At 40.2% G+C, this 15,324-nt stretch overlaps 1 protein-coding gene across 40 annotated transcripts in view; it reads left to right on the top strand.

Moving 5' to 3' along the window:
• Nucleotides 1–15,324, top strand: part of RBFOX2 (RNA binding fox-1 homolog 2) — a 290,149-nt gene that overhangs the window by 195,906 nt on the left and 78,919 nt on the right. The window contains exon 1 of one of the 40 annotated variants that reach the window (XM_063808238.1): nucleotides 9,121–9,337. The exons of 38 other annotated variants lie outside the window; for them this stretch is intronic. The gene's annotated coding sequence lies outside the window, so the exon portion shown is untranslated. Of the gene's footprint in view, nucleotides 1–9,120; nucleotides 9,338–15,324 lie in introns of those variants that run through there. One more of the 40 variants, XM_054675472.2, reaches the window with a different exon arrangement.

Here is a 15,324-nt window from a genome sequence, read left to right as displayed (position 1 = left end):
CATTTACAAACATAATTATTCATATTATGTATCACTTGTCAATCATCTTTGAGATAGGTGAGGTTTTTCCCATTTTTTGCAGGAGACTTTGAGATTCTAGAGATCAGGCAGCCTGGTGACTCTGGAAACAGAGAGAGATAGGTTTCAAACTGGAGATCTATTTAGTCCCAAATTCGCATGCTCTTCCATTATTCTGTGAACCTCATAAGATAAATAGTTCCATTGTTGGCCATGAAAAGTAGAAAAGTTTTCTTTATGAGCTGAAATCTGTTTTCATGATTGTCTTCTCACTCCTTCTCATTTTCTCATCTGGAGTTACATTGAGTGGTTTCATGTCTTCTACATAAAAACCAAATATTTGAAGATACTGCTGAACGTTCCCTTTAATCTTCTGTTGCCTTGCTTATTTTTCCTACTTCCTTGAATTACTCCTCATAGATATGAAAACATACGGTTTCCAGAATGTTTACTGACTGTCCTGGACTAGTTGCATTAATTTATATGAATGATTTGTCATTTATGTCTAATTGCTAAGTAAAAATATCAATTATGATTACTTTTTAAGTTTTATTGATGCATAATTATACATATTTATGGGGTACATATGATATTTTGATACATGCGTACAATGTGTAATGATCAAATCAGTAATTAGGATACCCATGACCTCAAATATTTATCATTTCTTTGTATAGAGAACATTTCAAATCTCCCCTTCTAGCTATTTTGAAATACACAATAAATTATTGTAAACTATAGTCACTGTGCTGTTGAATATTAGAACTTCTTCTTCTTCTTTGTTTTGGAGACTGAATCTCACTATGTTGCCCAGGCTGGAGTGCAGTGGTGCAATCTTGGCTCAGATCTCGGCTCACTGCAATCTGCGCCTCCTGGGTTCAAGTGATTCTCCTGCCTCAGCCTCCCAAGTAGCTAGGACTACAGGTGCATGCCACCACACCTGGCTAATTTTGTAATTTTAGTAGAGACAGGGTTTCACCATGTTGGCCAGGCTGCTCTCGAAATTCTGACCTCAGGTGATCTGCCTGCCTCTGCATCCCAGAGTGCTGGGATTACAGGTGTGAGCCACTGCACCTGGCCAAGAACTTATTTCTTCTGTGTTTTTGTACCCAGTAACCAACCTCTCTCCATCCCCTGCCTCCTTCCCAGCATTTGCTAAACGTTCTACAGTTATGAGTATTAAGTATCATATCTTTGTTATAAGTTTTGTTTTATGATAACATGTTTGGCTTTAGTCAGTTTCTTTTTTGTTGTTTTTGAGACAGGGTCTCACTCTTTCGCCCAGGTTGGAATGTAGTGGTGTGATCTCGGCTCACTGCAACCTCCGCCTCCTGGGTTCAAGTGATTATCCTGCCTCAGCCTCCCAAGTAGCTGTGACTACAGGTGTGCGTCACCATGCCCAGTTAAGTTTTGTACTTTTTGGTAGAGACAGGGTTTCACCATGTTGGCCAGACTGGTCTTGAACTCCTGACCTCAGGTGATACACCTGCCTCGACCTCCCAAAGTGCTGGGATTACTGGCGTGAGCCATCGCATACAACTGGCTTTAGTCAGTTTGTATAGCTCATTGAACATGTAGTGTTGTTGGCAATTTATAATTTCAAAAATGAAGGGATATTACCTTGAACTCCTAAAAAGAATAAATAGAATATTGTTTTTCTCTCCACTATAAAGCATGCCCTCAGCTGATTGGCAGGAATCTACCTGTCTTTTAATCTCTGAGTCTTGCCCTGATCCCTCAAAGGTTACTGTCACTGAGTAATGGAAGTCAATAATTATTTTATGAAATTATAAATGAATGCTTTTCTGTCCACAAATGATACAACTGTATTCTTTTTTCCTAATGTTAATTATGATTCCTCGTAAGAAGTTTGGAAGAGACAAACTGGGACTTAAGTGAAGGAGATTGGGTTTTGAAAAGACTCTTAACTGAGAGCAAAGATCCACGAACTTTTTCTGTAAAGGGCCAGATAGTAAACAATTTTGGCTTTGCAAGCCATGTTGTTTCTGTCACAACTACCCGGCTGTGCTGATGAAGCATTGAAGAAGCTATAGATGATAAGTAAATGAATCGTTGGTTGTAGCTGTGTTCCAGTAAAACTATTTACGGACACTGAAATTTAAGTTCCATGTAATATGTATGTGTCACAAAATATGATTCTTTTAACTTTATTTTTAATTTTTTTTTTTTTTTTGAGACAGAGTCTCTCACTATCACCCAGGCTGGAGTGCAGTGGTGCGATCTCGGCTCACTGCCAGCTCTGCCTCCTGGGTTCACGCCATTCTCCTGCCTCAGCCTCCCAAGGGCAGGTGCCTGCCACCATGCCTGGCTAATTTTTTGTAATTTTAGTAGAGACAGGATTTCACCATGTTAGCCAGGATGGTCTCGATCTCCTGACCTTGTGATCTGCCCACCTCGGCCTCCCAAAGTGCTGGGATTACAGGCGTAAGCCACCGTGCCTGGCCTCTTAACTATTTAAAAACGTAAAACCATGCTTAGCTCGCAGGTTATACAAAAGTAGGTGGAGGGCTGGCTTTGAACCACAAGCTATAGTTTGCTGATCCCTGACTCAGAGGGATACAGGACCTCGCAATTTCCTTTATAGCATAGGTAAGGTTTTCCCATATAGCTTCATGACAGAGAGACAGTTTTGAGTGGTTCTGGCAGGTCATGATGGATCCCTATTATAATAGAATGAATCCCCTGATTTGCTCTCTTATTTCCCCAGCCCCAGAAAATATGAAGATTCTTCTCCTTCTTTACTTCCTTTCTCCCTCCATATGCTGTATTTTATACCTTATTGCTTTTCATATACATTTTCATATTTTTTAAAAAACATTTTTCATGTATTATATACTGTATAACAACATTTGGGTCAACGACAGACTGCATACACAATAGTGGTTCCATAAGATTATAATACTGTATTTTTACTGTCCCTTTTCTATATTTAGACACACAAATACTTAGGTTTGTGTTATGCTTGCCTACAGTATTCAGTATAGTCACATGCTGTACAAGTTTGTAGCCTAAGAGCAATAGGCGATGCCATATAGTCTAGGTGTGTAGTAGGCAATACCATCTAAATTTGTGTAAGTACACTGTGTGATGTTCACACAAAGACACTTGCTTAAGGACACGTTTCTCAGAACATATCCCTGTCATCAAGTGACACATGACTATTATTTATTACTTTGGGCCAGATGCATTTTTCTCCCACATGATTAATTTGTCTTTAAAGGTTCAGCTTAGACTTCACCTACTTCGGAAATCTTCCTGTCTCACACAGTTGTCCCTCTGTGCTTCATTAACATTCTATATGCATTGTTCTTTTAGCTTATATGGTACTGTAATTGTGAGTATATTTCTGTGTTTTTCCGTCAGACTATAGTTTCTTTCAGGATTGGGACTATATCACCAGTGTCAGCATCCAGCAAATATTTCTTTTGAGTTAATTAATGATTTTTAACTTGCTAATTCATTGATAGTGTCCTCTTTTGAAATGTTGAATGGGAGAGTTAAATTGGGTAGTCACTTGTAACCTAATGCTTATTACTTAAATCAGTTAATACTTAGCACACATGTAGTTTGGGAAATAGATGCTTTACATGGCTAGAAGATTGGGAGGATTTTGGAATAAACAACTATTTGAGGGACACAGGAAACTCTTGTATTGTAGATGTTTTAGTGAAAGTGGAAGCCTGGGTGTATGACGGTAAATGGCATAGGAGCTCTAGCCTCCTGGGGAGTCAGGCAGGAAGGACGAAGGGCATGACTCCTGCAACTGGGGAAAGGACACGACAGAGAGAGAGAAGTGGAAGGTGACAATGAAATCTTAGGGATTGGCAACCCATGGCAAATATACCAAATGTGGTATATTGAGCATAGTCATCTTCCTCTCTGCTTTGCCTTCCACTCAAGATGGCCAAGAGTTAGATTCTTTACATACTACTTTTGAAAACTTGTCATCGCAGATATATAGCAGATCCTAACCAGCCATTCTATGTCATTTTCAAGGCTCACTATTCTTTTAGGTCTTTTTCCCTCCCTCTCTCTGTTTCTTTTTGGATCTTTTCTATATGGTAACATCAAATGTACTTACCTTTTTTTCCCTGCAACATCTAGTCTGCCATTAATCCAATCCAGTGGGTGTATATGTGTTTTTTAAATCTCAGATTATAGCTTTCATCTCTAGAATTTTTATGTAGGTCTTTTTCACACCTCTCATGTCTCTTAGCATGTTCATTTTTTTCCTTTTTTATCTTGAACATATGAGACACAAATGTTTTAATGTCCTCATCTGCTAATTCTAACATATGTATTAGTTCTGGGTGAGTTGTGATTAATTTATTTTTCTCAGCATTATGTGTTGTAGTTTTCCTGCTTCTTTGCATGCCTGGTAATTTTTGACTGGATGCCAGACATTGTGAATTTTATCTTGTTGGGTTCTAGATAATTTTTTATGTCTATAAATATTCTTGAGCTTTATCTACAGCACAACTGCGTTTCTTAGAAAAAGTTTGATCCTTTCAGGTCTTGGGTTGTTTGTTTGTTTTGTTTTGTTGTTTGTTTTTTGAGATGGAGGCTCGCTCTGTCGCCCAGGCTGGAGTGCAGTGGCGCGATCTCGGCTCACTGCAACCTCTGCCTCCCGGGTTCAAGCGATTCTCCTGCCTCAGCCTCCCGAGTAGCTGGGATTACAGGTGCGTGCCACCACGCCTGGCTAATTTTTTGTCTTTTTAATAGAGATGGGGTTTCGCTGTGTTAGCCAGGATGGTCTCTATCTCCTGACCTCATGATCCGCCCGCCTCGGCCTCCCAAAGTGCTGGGATTACAGGCATGAGCCACCACGCCCTACCTCAGGTCTTGTTTTTTAAGCTTTGTTAGACAGGACTAGAGCTGTGTTTAGTCTCTGGTTAATTTTTCCTGGCCACTGAGGCAAGACTCTTTTTAAGACTCTAATGGATGCTCCTTACATCATTAGGTTTTCCACTCTGGCTGTTAAGAACAGGATTATTCTTGGCACTGTGTGAGCTTCTAGTACTGTTCCCTGTATTTCTTTCAGGTGGTTCTTTCCCCAGCCTCTGGAAGTTTCACACATAGATGTGGCAGTCATCACTCAACTGAGTACTTGAGATCTTTAGAGCTCTCTTTCTCTCTGCAACTTTCTCCAGTACCGTCCCCTGTGCTGTCTTGGCTTCTCCAGACTTCTAGGTCTATCTTCTCAATTCATGGAACCACCAGGTTCTGCCTGGGTCCTTCCTTCTCTGCTGCAGCCTGGAAACTTTATCCATGTGATAAGTTGGGGCAGTTGTAAAGCTCAACTTGCTTGTTTCCTGACTCAGGAATCTCTGTCCTTCCTTGCCTACTAGACAATGTCTTGAGTGCTGTTGTTTCATGTATTTTGTGGTTTTTTTTAGTAGTTTCAGGTAAAAAGAAAAATCTGTTTCTTTCTTTTTTTTTTTTTTTGGAGACAGATTCTTAGTCTGTTGGCCAGGCTGGAGTGCAGTGGCAGAATCTTGGCTCACTGCAACCTCCGTTTCCCAGGCTCAAGCAATTCTCCTGCCTCAGCCTCCCAAGTAGCTGGGATTACAGGCATGTGCCATTATGCCCTGCTAATTTTTGTATTTTTAGTAGAGATGGGGTTTCACCTTGTTGGCCAGGTCGAACTCCTGACCTCAGGTGATCTGCCCACCTCGGCCTCCCAAAGTGCTGGGATTACAGGCGTGAGCCACCGCGCCTGGCCTTAAATCTGGTTCTTGTTACTCCGTCTTTATTGGAAGCAGAAGAGTGAACACATACTTTTAAATGAAAATTAAGCAGTGTCGCATTGAATATATTTTTAATTTATGAGTGAAAATCAGTTGAACAGTTCATTTCAAGGAGTATTAAGGAAGAATGCGTAAGATGTGTAAGTAATTATAATACAAAGTGGGATACGGTAAATTACATGAAAATGATGTCAGTAAAGTGTTGTTAAAAGCTTATATGAGGAAAGAGTTTGAGAAGTTTGGCAGAAGTGGAAGGTGTGAGGAGAATGGCTATGGCATTGCTTTGTGTGTGTGTGTATATGCGTTATACAAGACATTATCTGAAACTAGAATCAAATTCTTTAGTATTGAGTGAGGTTTAGTGGTAGGATAGTTTCAGAGAGTCTAGGACTGATAAAATTAATGGGGGAAAAAAAAGTCATTAGCAGAAATACCTAAGCAAGAACACAGGAAAAATAGAGTTTCCATGTTTTTATAGTTTGGTGTGATTTGTGGTCTTGCGGAAAAGGAGAAGCATCCTTTTTTCCTATGTATTACCTGCCCTTGCAAATCTTGCAGAAGAGGGAGAAAATTCAAAGTACTATTTTTTCACTGTGTTAAACAGTGTAAAAGATAGGGGCACTCCGGACTGTGAAAATGATGACCACTGCTGCAAACTTGGTGGAACCTTAGAAAACCTCAATAAGCAACATTTAGACTCTTTGAGTCATTGCTATTTAAATGATAATCAGATTATCTACAGATTTCAATGGCAACGCATTGTAGAACTAAATAAGTAGATGGCATTGTTTATAGCTTTCTTAATTTCAGTTAAAATGGTCACCTGACTGTTGTTCGCTAACATAGAGCAACTGTGACCAAAAGCTTATCTAAGTAAAGTAATCCCCCCATCCACAGTGTCCTTTTTCATGGTTTCAGTTACCCATGATCAACCATAGTCTGAAAATACTAAGGTATGGTATTTTGAGAGAGAGCGAGAAGGAGGCCACATTCACGTAACTTTTATTACACTATATTGTTATAATTGTTCTGTTACTATTAGTATTGTTGTTAATCTCTTACTGTGCCTGATTTGTTAAGTTAAACTTTCTCACAGTTATATATGTATAGGAAAAAAAACAGTATATGAGGGTTCAGTGCTATCTGCAGTGTTAGGAATCTACTGAGAGTCTTGGAGCATATGCCCTGTGGATAAAAGAGGCTACTATATATGCTTTAAAGTTTTCCCTCCTGAGGAACCAGGGGGCATTTTTGAAAAACAGGAGATGCAGGGGGGGAGGTTTGTTTACTTTTACTTAGCCTATCTCTTATATGCAATCTTTAGGAAGAAGAATGTGATTTTTCCCCTCATATTTGTATTGATGTGACTGTTCATATGAAAAAGAACATGGAGAACTTTATAACTCAGCTGTTAGCATTTATATTTTGGACTATGTATGCTTTCTATTTTTTCTTATTCTTTCACAATAATAGTGGTAATTATTATCTCTATTTTTTTTTTTTTTTTGAGATGGAGTTTCGCTCTTGTTGCCCAGGCTGGACTGCGATGGCGCGATCTCGGCTCACTGCAACCTCCGCCTCCCAGGTTCAAGCAGTTCTCCTGCTTCAGCCTCCCGAGTAGCTGAGATTACAGACATGCGCCACCACGCCCAGCTATTTTTTTCTATTTTTACTAGAGATGAGGTTTCTCCATGTTGGTCAGGCTGGTCTCGAACTCCTGACCTCAGTGATCCACCCGCCTCAGCTTCCCAAAGTGCTGGGCTTATAGGTGTGAGCCACTGCACCCGGCTTTTTTTTTTTTTTTTTTTTTTTTTTTTTTGCCAAAAGCAAAGAATTTTTTATATATGATCTTAGTTAATTCCTTTTTTTTTTTTTTTTTTTTTTTGAAGCGGAGTCTCACTCTCTTGCCCAGGCTGGAGTGCAGTGGTGAGATCGTGGCTCACTGCAACCTCCACCTCCCGGGTTCAAGTGATTCTCCTGCCTCAACCTCCTTTGGTAGCTGGGATTACAGGCACCTGCCACCACGCTCAGCTAATTTTTGTATTATTAGTAGAGGCGAGGTTTCACCATGTTGGTTAGGCTGGTCTCGAACTACTGACCTCAGGTGATCCACCCGCCTTGGCCTCCCAGAGTGCTGGGATTACAGGCGTGAGCCACTGCACCCGGCCTATCTTAGTTAATTCTTGTAGGTACCCTTTTAGGTAATGATCCTTATTTTCATTTTGCAGATGAAAAACCGAAGGCCTTGAGAGGTTAAGTTACTCATCTAAGGTCACACAAATAGTACATTCATTGCAGAGCCTAAATTTTAACCCATGTTTATCTTTCTAAAGTTTATGCTATTTCTGGCCCCGCCCCCATTTTGATGACAGGTATTACATTAAGTATAATATAAAGAATACAGACCTATTAAACTTTTTCTTTTTTTCTTTTTTTTTTTTTTTTCCACTTAGTCAAAATTTATTTGAAGGCCTGAAGACATTTAGTTAACTTTTTCTTTACATAAACTCTGCCTTCCCCCACCAAATCTGTAACCCACCTTTGGCCAAACCCTTGAGAAATGTCTACTAATTGTCTTGGAGCCTTTGGTTCCTCTGGGGTAAGCACAGAATTGATTAATTTGACTATTTGATGCACTTTGGCTTCCCAAAATTTTATCTTATTAACTGCACTCCCAGGCTGGAGTACAGTGGCGCCATCATGGCTCACTGCAACCTCCACCTCCTGGGTTCAAGCAATTCTACTGTCTCAGCCTCCCAAGTAAGTGGGACTACAGGCACATGCCACCATGCCCAGCTAATTTTTGTATTTTTAGTAGAGATGGGGTTTTGCCATATTGGCCAGGCTGGTCTGGAACTCCTGACCTCATGTGATCCACCCACCTCGGCCTCCCAAAGTGCTGGGATTACAGGTGGGAGCCACCGTGCCGGGCCTAGAAAATTATTCTTGAATGAAGCTGGATAGTGTAGTTGATTTAATTGATAATGATAATAATGAAGTTTCAAGTGAGGAAGACTATAAGTAAAGAGAAGAAATAGATATGTCTTTTTATTCTTTTTTAAAGTATGCCCTGTTGGTTTAGCATTGACTTGACTTTCACAGGAAATGTGGAGTGAAAACTACAAACATTTTCATTACTAAACAACTATTAAAGTATGGATGGCTTGTTTTTGGTTCTTTTCTTAGCTGGTTTCAGGTATCCCTAGTTCTGTCTTCCGCAGGCCACCTTTCTTAAGTTGAGATAGGTTTTCCTGTTCAGTAATAACAGTCTGTTTATAATAGCATTTCTGATGACTACTTCTAACATAGGACTCCCATTTCTTCTCCAGGCTGGCCTCATTGTGATAAAGGATTCAATGTTGCAATCACTGGTTTACATTTCATTGCCATTCCTGACTGAAGGATCGGAGTCCATGGCCTGCCTTATTGATCCATTTGCTAGAGATCAGTGGGGTAACAGGAATTATTTTCCTCTTTAGACTGCATTCTGATCTTGGCTACTATTGCATTCATGAAGAAGGAGGGAGATGAAAAATTAGGCATTCTAACTGGTAAATACTTGATGTTTTCTTTTGTTTCTGAGAGTAGTTAGACCCTTGCAAATCTTTTCTGTTTGTAAGGATTTAAAATAATGTTTAGCATATAGTGCTGAGTGTGTTTGTAGATGGCATTAGGACTGTGACTTACAGCACATATTTAGGGTTTTTTTTTGAGATGGAGTCTCGTCCGTCTCATCCTGTCTCCCAGTCTGGAGTGCAATAGCGCGATCTCGGCTCACTGCGACCTCCGTCTCCTGAGTTGAAGCGTGAATCTCCTGCCTCAGCCTCCCGAGTAGCTGGGATTACAGGTGTGCGCCACCACACCTGGCTAATTTTTTGTATCTTTAGTAGAGATGGGGTTTCACCATGTTGGCCAGGCTGGTCTTGATCTCCTGACCTCATGATCCACCCGCCTCGGCCTTCCAAAGTGCTGGGATTACAGGCGTGAGCCACTGCATCCGGCCACATATTTAGTTTTGATTCCTTCTCTGAGTTGCTTTGCTTCCTGTAATTTAAATGTGTCTAATTTATTAAAGCTTAAGTATACAGGCAGTTTTAAAAATTGTAGTAAACACTTCTTATTTTCCTTTTAATCTTCTCTAATTTTCTTTTAATAAATCTTCGAGTTCTTAAAAGTTTTTTAAAGAAACATAAATGTTTAATAGTTATTTAACGTTTCTCAGATCTATACAGGAAACTGGAATTAACAGAACTCATTTATGGTTGAAATCTTGTTTTGCAGAAAATAAATCATTACTTCTGGGTCAAGATGATAGATAGATGCTTTCATTTGCCTCACATCTCTTACAAGACTCCACTGAAATAACAGTATAGAAGTACAAAAAATAAATCAGCAATAGCAAATAGAAAAAGGTGAAATGTAGCACTAATATACAAGAGAGTTATTAAATTTCTGGAAAAGCTAAAACAAATGAGAACCAATTGTTGGATGAAATGAAGAATAAGCAGATGCCTGTTGGTGAATACAAGGAGGCTGCTTGCTAGTGTTATGGAAGCCAGTCTGTCCAGGGGGAACCCATGGGAGCTCTCTGAGCAAAAATGAAAAAGAGACAGAAAACAGAGGAATTCAGTGTTTATTTAGGGGATAACTCAGTTACCTGGCATTGCCAAACCCTTTCCAACCCCTTCCCAGTGGCAGTAGTCAGCAAGTACTATGCCATCCCCTTTCTCTAGCATTAACAAAGGAAAAACAAGGCCGGATGCGGTGGCTCATGCCTGTAATCTCAGCACTTTGGGAGGCCGAGGCGGGCGGATCACCTGAGGTCAGGTGGAGACCAGCCTGGCCAACATGGTGAAACCCCGTCTCTACTAAAAATACAAAAATTAGCCAGGCGTGGTGGCAGGTGCCTATAATCCCAGCTACTTGGGAGGCTGAGGCAGGAGAATCACTTGAACCCAGAGGCGGAAGTTGCAGTGAGCTACGATTGTGCCACTGCACTCCAGCCTGGGCGACAGAGTGAGACTCACTCTCAAAAAAACAAAAGACAACCCAAAGGAAAAACAAAACATAAAACAGTGTTTGTCTCCAAAGAAGTTGATCAGAATGTTTGGGGAAATTTAATTTTGTGTGTGTGTTAGATATTGGCACCTCTTCCTTTAGTCTCATATTTAGGGGGATGGAGAGGGAGGGCATTCTGCACTTTGCTAGTGGCTTACACTAACACAAAGCCTGCCAGTGACATGCTCTTCTCTGTCTTATACTGAGTTCCCATTAGAATTTTAATTCCAAAGAGAGATATAATCAGAAAGCAAATTCACAGAGGAAACTCATACTAGCTAACAAGTCCTTTTACCTGGGTTACCAGTACGTGAGGATCATTAGAAGTCTTAGAGGAACTTTTAGCATGAAAGAGACCAGAAAAAACAAAAAGAAAACCTGAACCTAGGGGCAAAAGATAATGCAGGAAACAGAAGAGAACTTTAAAGGAATCTTCTAACTAAAATACTCATAAATACTCATTTATAAAACCAATACTAGGTATAATGAAGAGCAAACAATTAGAGAATGCAAAAGGAGATTTAGAACATTATTGTCAATGGAAAGCACACAGTAGAAGGATAGCCAAATAGAGTTGGAGATGCTCCCAAAAAGTAGAGGTTTAATTCACCAAAATGGAAAATACAAGACACAAGTCATAGACTCTGTTCTTAGCTAGTGTTCTCTAGAAAACAACCTGAAACAAAAACCTTACCCACTAACACTTTATTGGGGAGCACCATCTCAGGAAAGCAGGAGGGAAAGAAGAGTGAGACAAGGCAGAAAGGCTGGCCCTCTCTTTGTAATAGGCCTTGCTGATTGCTTGGTTTTACTGGAAGTCTTCAGGAAGGTTGTGTAGAGCTATTGCTTCTCTGTCCTTTCCATCCAAAGAAGGTGTGAAGAGGTGTTTATGGTTTCCTCCCATTTCCTGCTCCTCCCCCTTTTGGTCAAAGTTTGCCATACAAACAGTTAACTCACTTGACCCCTTCCTTCAGCGGCCTCAGGAGAGGAGGCCAGGTCCTACAGTCCTATGGGTAGATCAGGTGTGTACTGAGCATGTGTTGCCAAAGCTTGGGGGTGGTCAGAGCAGTCAGTAATCCCTAATGGCAGCCTGTGGCCTGGGAACCTCTGCCTTTTAGGGAACTATTAAAAGAAGGTCAGTCCTCAAAGGACTGACAGAGTGAAGTAGGATACTACTGCTTTTTTTTTTTTTTTTTTTTTTTTTTTGGAGACGGAGTCTCACTCTGTCCCCCAGGCTGGAGTGCAGTGGCGCAATCTCGGCTCACTGCAACGTCCACCTCCACCTCCCAGGTTCAAGCAGTTCTCCTGCCTCAGCCTCCCAAGTAGCTGGGATTGCAGGCGTCCTCCACTACACCCCACTAATATTTTTAGTAGAGACGGAGTTTCGCCATGTTGGCCAGGCTGGTCTCGAACTCCTGACCTCAGGTGATCCGCCCACCTTGGCCTCCCAAAGTGCTGGGATTACAGGTGTGAGCCAACACGCCTGGCCAGGCTACTGCTGCTTTTCATCATAAGCTCTTCTTACCTATTTGATTTGCTATCATGTGCATGTGTTAATTTGATAAAGATAAAAAATAAAATTTAAAAAGAAAAAATGAATTACCAAAAACACTCTGGAAATAACTATCAAAGATATTTTAGAATGCATTTAGAAAACAGAATGAACTTCAAATATGAAAAAATAGAATCTAATTAGTTTATATCAGGAACATCTTGGACTGCTAGAATTGATCCTTTCTCCTTTCCCACTCTTTCTTGCTCACTCCTTGTTAGCCTACAGTACCCTGGGGTTGAAATCTAGTAGTCTTCTTCTCCTTCATACCCGTTGCCAGGTTCTGCCAAGTCTGCCTTTGGATTGTCATTGCTCAGGCCCCCCAATCTATATCTCGCTGTGGCTATTGTATGTAGTTCATAGCTTTAGTGTAAGTCCCTTCAAAGTTTGTGGTATCCTTCTAATGAATCTCCTTGTCTTCCCTACCTCATATCACCTTTGTTTCCTGATGCTGAGTGTTGGTCACTTCCTGTACCACCATATCATTTTTGTTATAACAGAACTTTGTGTTTGCTTATATACTCTACTGGGTTGAAACATCTTTTATTTCTTTAATAAATACTTATTGAGAGATTTTAAGGCAGCCACTGGGATACAAAGATGAATTAGATCTGGACAATTACCTGCCTTCAAAGAGTTCATGTTCTGTAAAGACAATACATATGTAAGCAAATAATTGTAATTGAATGTAAGTACCATAATAGAGTTAAGTATTAGGTTGGGGAGGGTAGGAGGAAGGAATGATTTTCCCCCTTTTTGAGTGAATTAGAAACCTCTAGAGAGGAGTAGATGCCCAAATACCTATTAAAGATTGTGTATGTATTAGCCCAATGAGTAGAAAGGAGAAAAGCTTTCTAAGCAGAAAGAATACTATGTGCAAAGAAACTGGAAGGTGAAACAGTACATGGTGTTTTCAGCATTCGACACACATTAGATTACCACCTGCGCCAAACCCTCTTCATCTCAGGTGAATTATCAGGGTCGCCTCCCAACAGGGCTCCCTGCCTTTGCCTTTGCCGAGTGGTACATTTAAAACCTAATTCTGACCACATCACTTCTCTGCTCAGAACTCTCAGTGGAGTGTAAAAGCTAACCTCCCTGCAGTGGCTGTAAGCTTTACAGGATTTCTATCAACGTCCCTCTTTACCCACTGCTACCTTTCTCGCTTCATCTCCTGCCACTCTGTTCCATGCTTACTCCAGTCTGATCACATAGGTCTCCAAGGCCTCCATGTTCCTAGTTCTTAGAATGAGCTGCTTGTATTTTTGCCTGTGGGACTTTGCATTTGTGTTCCCTTTGTCTGGAGTCTTCTTCCATCCAGATACACATATAGCTTGTTGCCTTAATTTCTAAAAAAGTATGATCAGTGTTACCTTCCTAGACCAGCCTTAGAAAATAGAAATTCTCTGTCTCTCCAGCCCAATACCCCGATACCCTCCTCTTATTTTTTCTCTGTAGCATACCATGTGTTTATTGTTTTGCTTGCCAATTTATTATTTGTCTCTTCCTACTAGAATGTAAACTCCATAAGGGCAGGGACTTTGTCTTTTTAATCACCGTTGTTTCATCAGCAGCTAGAACAGAATATCTGACAAACGATAGATACTCAATAAATATTTGATGGCAAGAGTTGAAGCTGAATAGATGAAGTGTGCAAGGGGCATGACTTCCATGCAAAGGCATTTGGACTTGAGACTGTAAACATTGGCAGTCTAGGATTTTAAGAAGAAGGTAAATTAACTATCAGATTTAGGTTTTATTTTAGAAAGATCATTCTGGCAGGTGCTTGGAGAGTTCATTAGGTTGAGGTTAAGTTAAAATAAAGCAGAGCTCTTTAAAAACAAAAAAAAAATGTTATTTAGATAGCCTAGGTGAGAGCAATGGCTCATTTTTCTTTTAATTTCCCATAGTACATAATGTGGACTCTCACATATAGCCTTATATGTATCTTAATAGAATCATTATTTATATTGTGGTAAGGTCCCTGGCAGAGTTGGTAAAGCTATTGAGAGAATGGTTCCTATCTTTTTTTTATAGACTTATACTGCAGAAGCAGGTAGTCAATTACCTGGTTAATTCAATTACCAGGCATTTTCTAAAGGGCACTTCCTATATGCTCATCATCACTTCATTTGGTGAGGAAGCTATGATGAAGACGTTTATGATTCAGTCCCTGGTTGACTTAGGGACTTTACTTGTTAAATGATTAAAGAATATATAAGCCACCATGTAACCATGGTTGTAGACAAAATGTGTTTTGTTCTGGGAAAGGGATAGGGAAAATTTTTCTCTGTTACTATATGTATATCATGTGAATTTTCTATTTTAAAGAGGTAGACTACAACAGAATACCCAACAAAATTTATAAAGCATAATTAAATATTTTGTAATTCAGAAGACACTCTAATACTTTGGCAGTGTTTTATTTGGAACCTGAGTGACAACTATTTCTTTGTTTTGTTTTTTCCTTAGAGACATGGTCTCTCTCTGTCGCTCAGGATGGAGTACAGTGGTGTGATCTAGGCTCACTGCATCCTCAAACTCCTGGGCTCAAGTGGTCCTCTCGCCTCAGCCCCCTGAGTAGGTAGTACTACAGGTGCATGCCACCACACCTGGCTATTTAAAAAAATTTTTTTTGTAGAGATAGGGTCTCGCTATGTTGTCCAGGCTGGTCTTGAACTCCTGGCGTCAAGCAGTCCTCCCACCCCGGCCTTCCAAAGTGCTGGGATTACAGGTGTGAGCAATGCCACCTGGCCTATTTTTAAGGCTATTCCAGTTTAGCATATGGAAGATGCAAACTTAATTGTCCATGATGACAAAATAATAAATTAATTTAGATTGTAGTGAAAAGTTTGGTTGAGAAAAAGAATGATTTTCCATGGATTGTGTAAATCCATTGGAATAGAATATTTACATTGAATAGAACAG

Source organism: Pan troglodytes, chromosome 23 (assembly GCF_028858775.2).
Source record: "Pan troglodytes isolate AG18354 chromosome 23, NHGRI_mPanTro3-v2.0_pri, whole genome shotgun sequence".
Classification (NCBI taxonomy): Eukaryota; Metazoa; Chordata; class Mammalia; order Primates; family Hominidae; genus Pan; species Pan troglodytes.
This window is presented reverse-complemented; position numbering and strand designations above follow the sequence as displayed.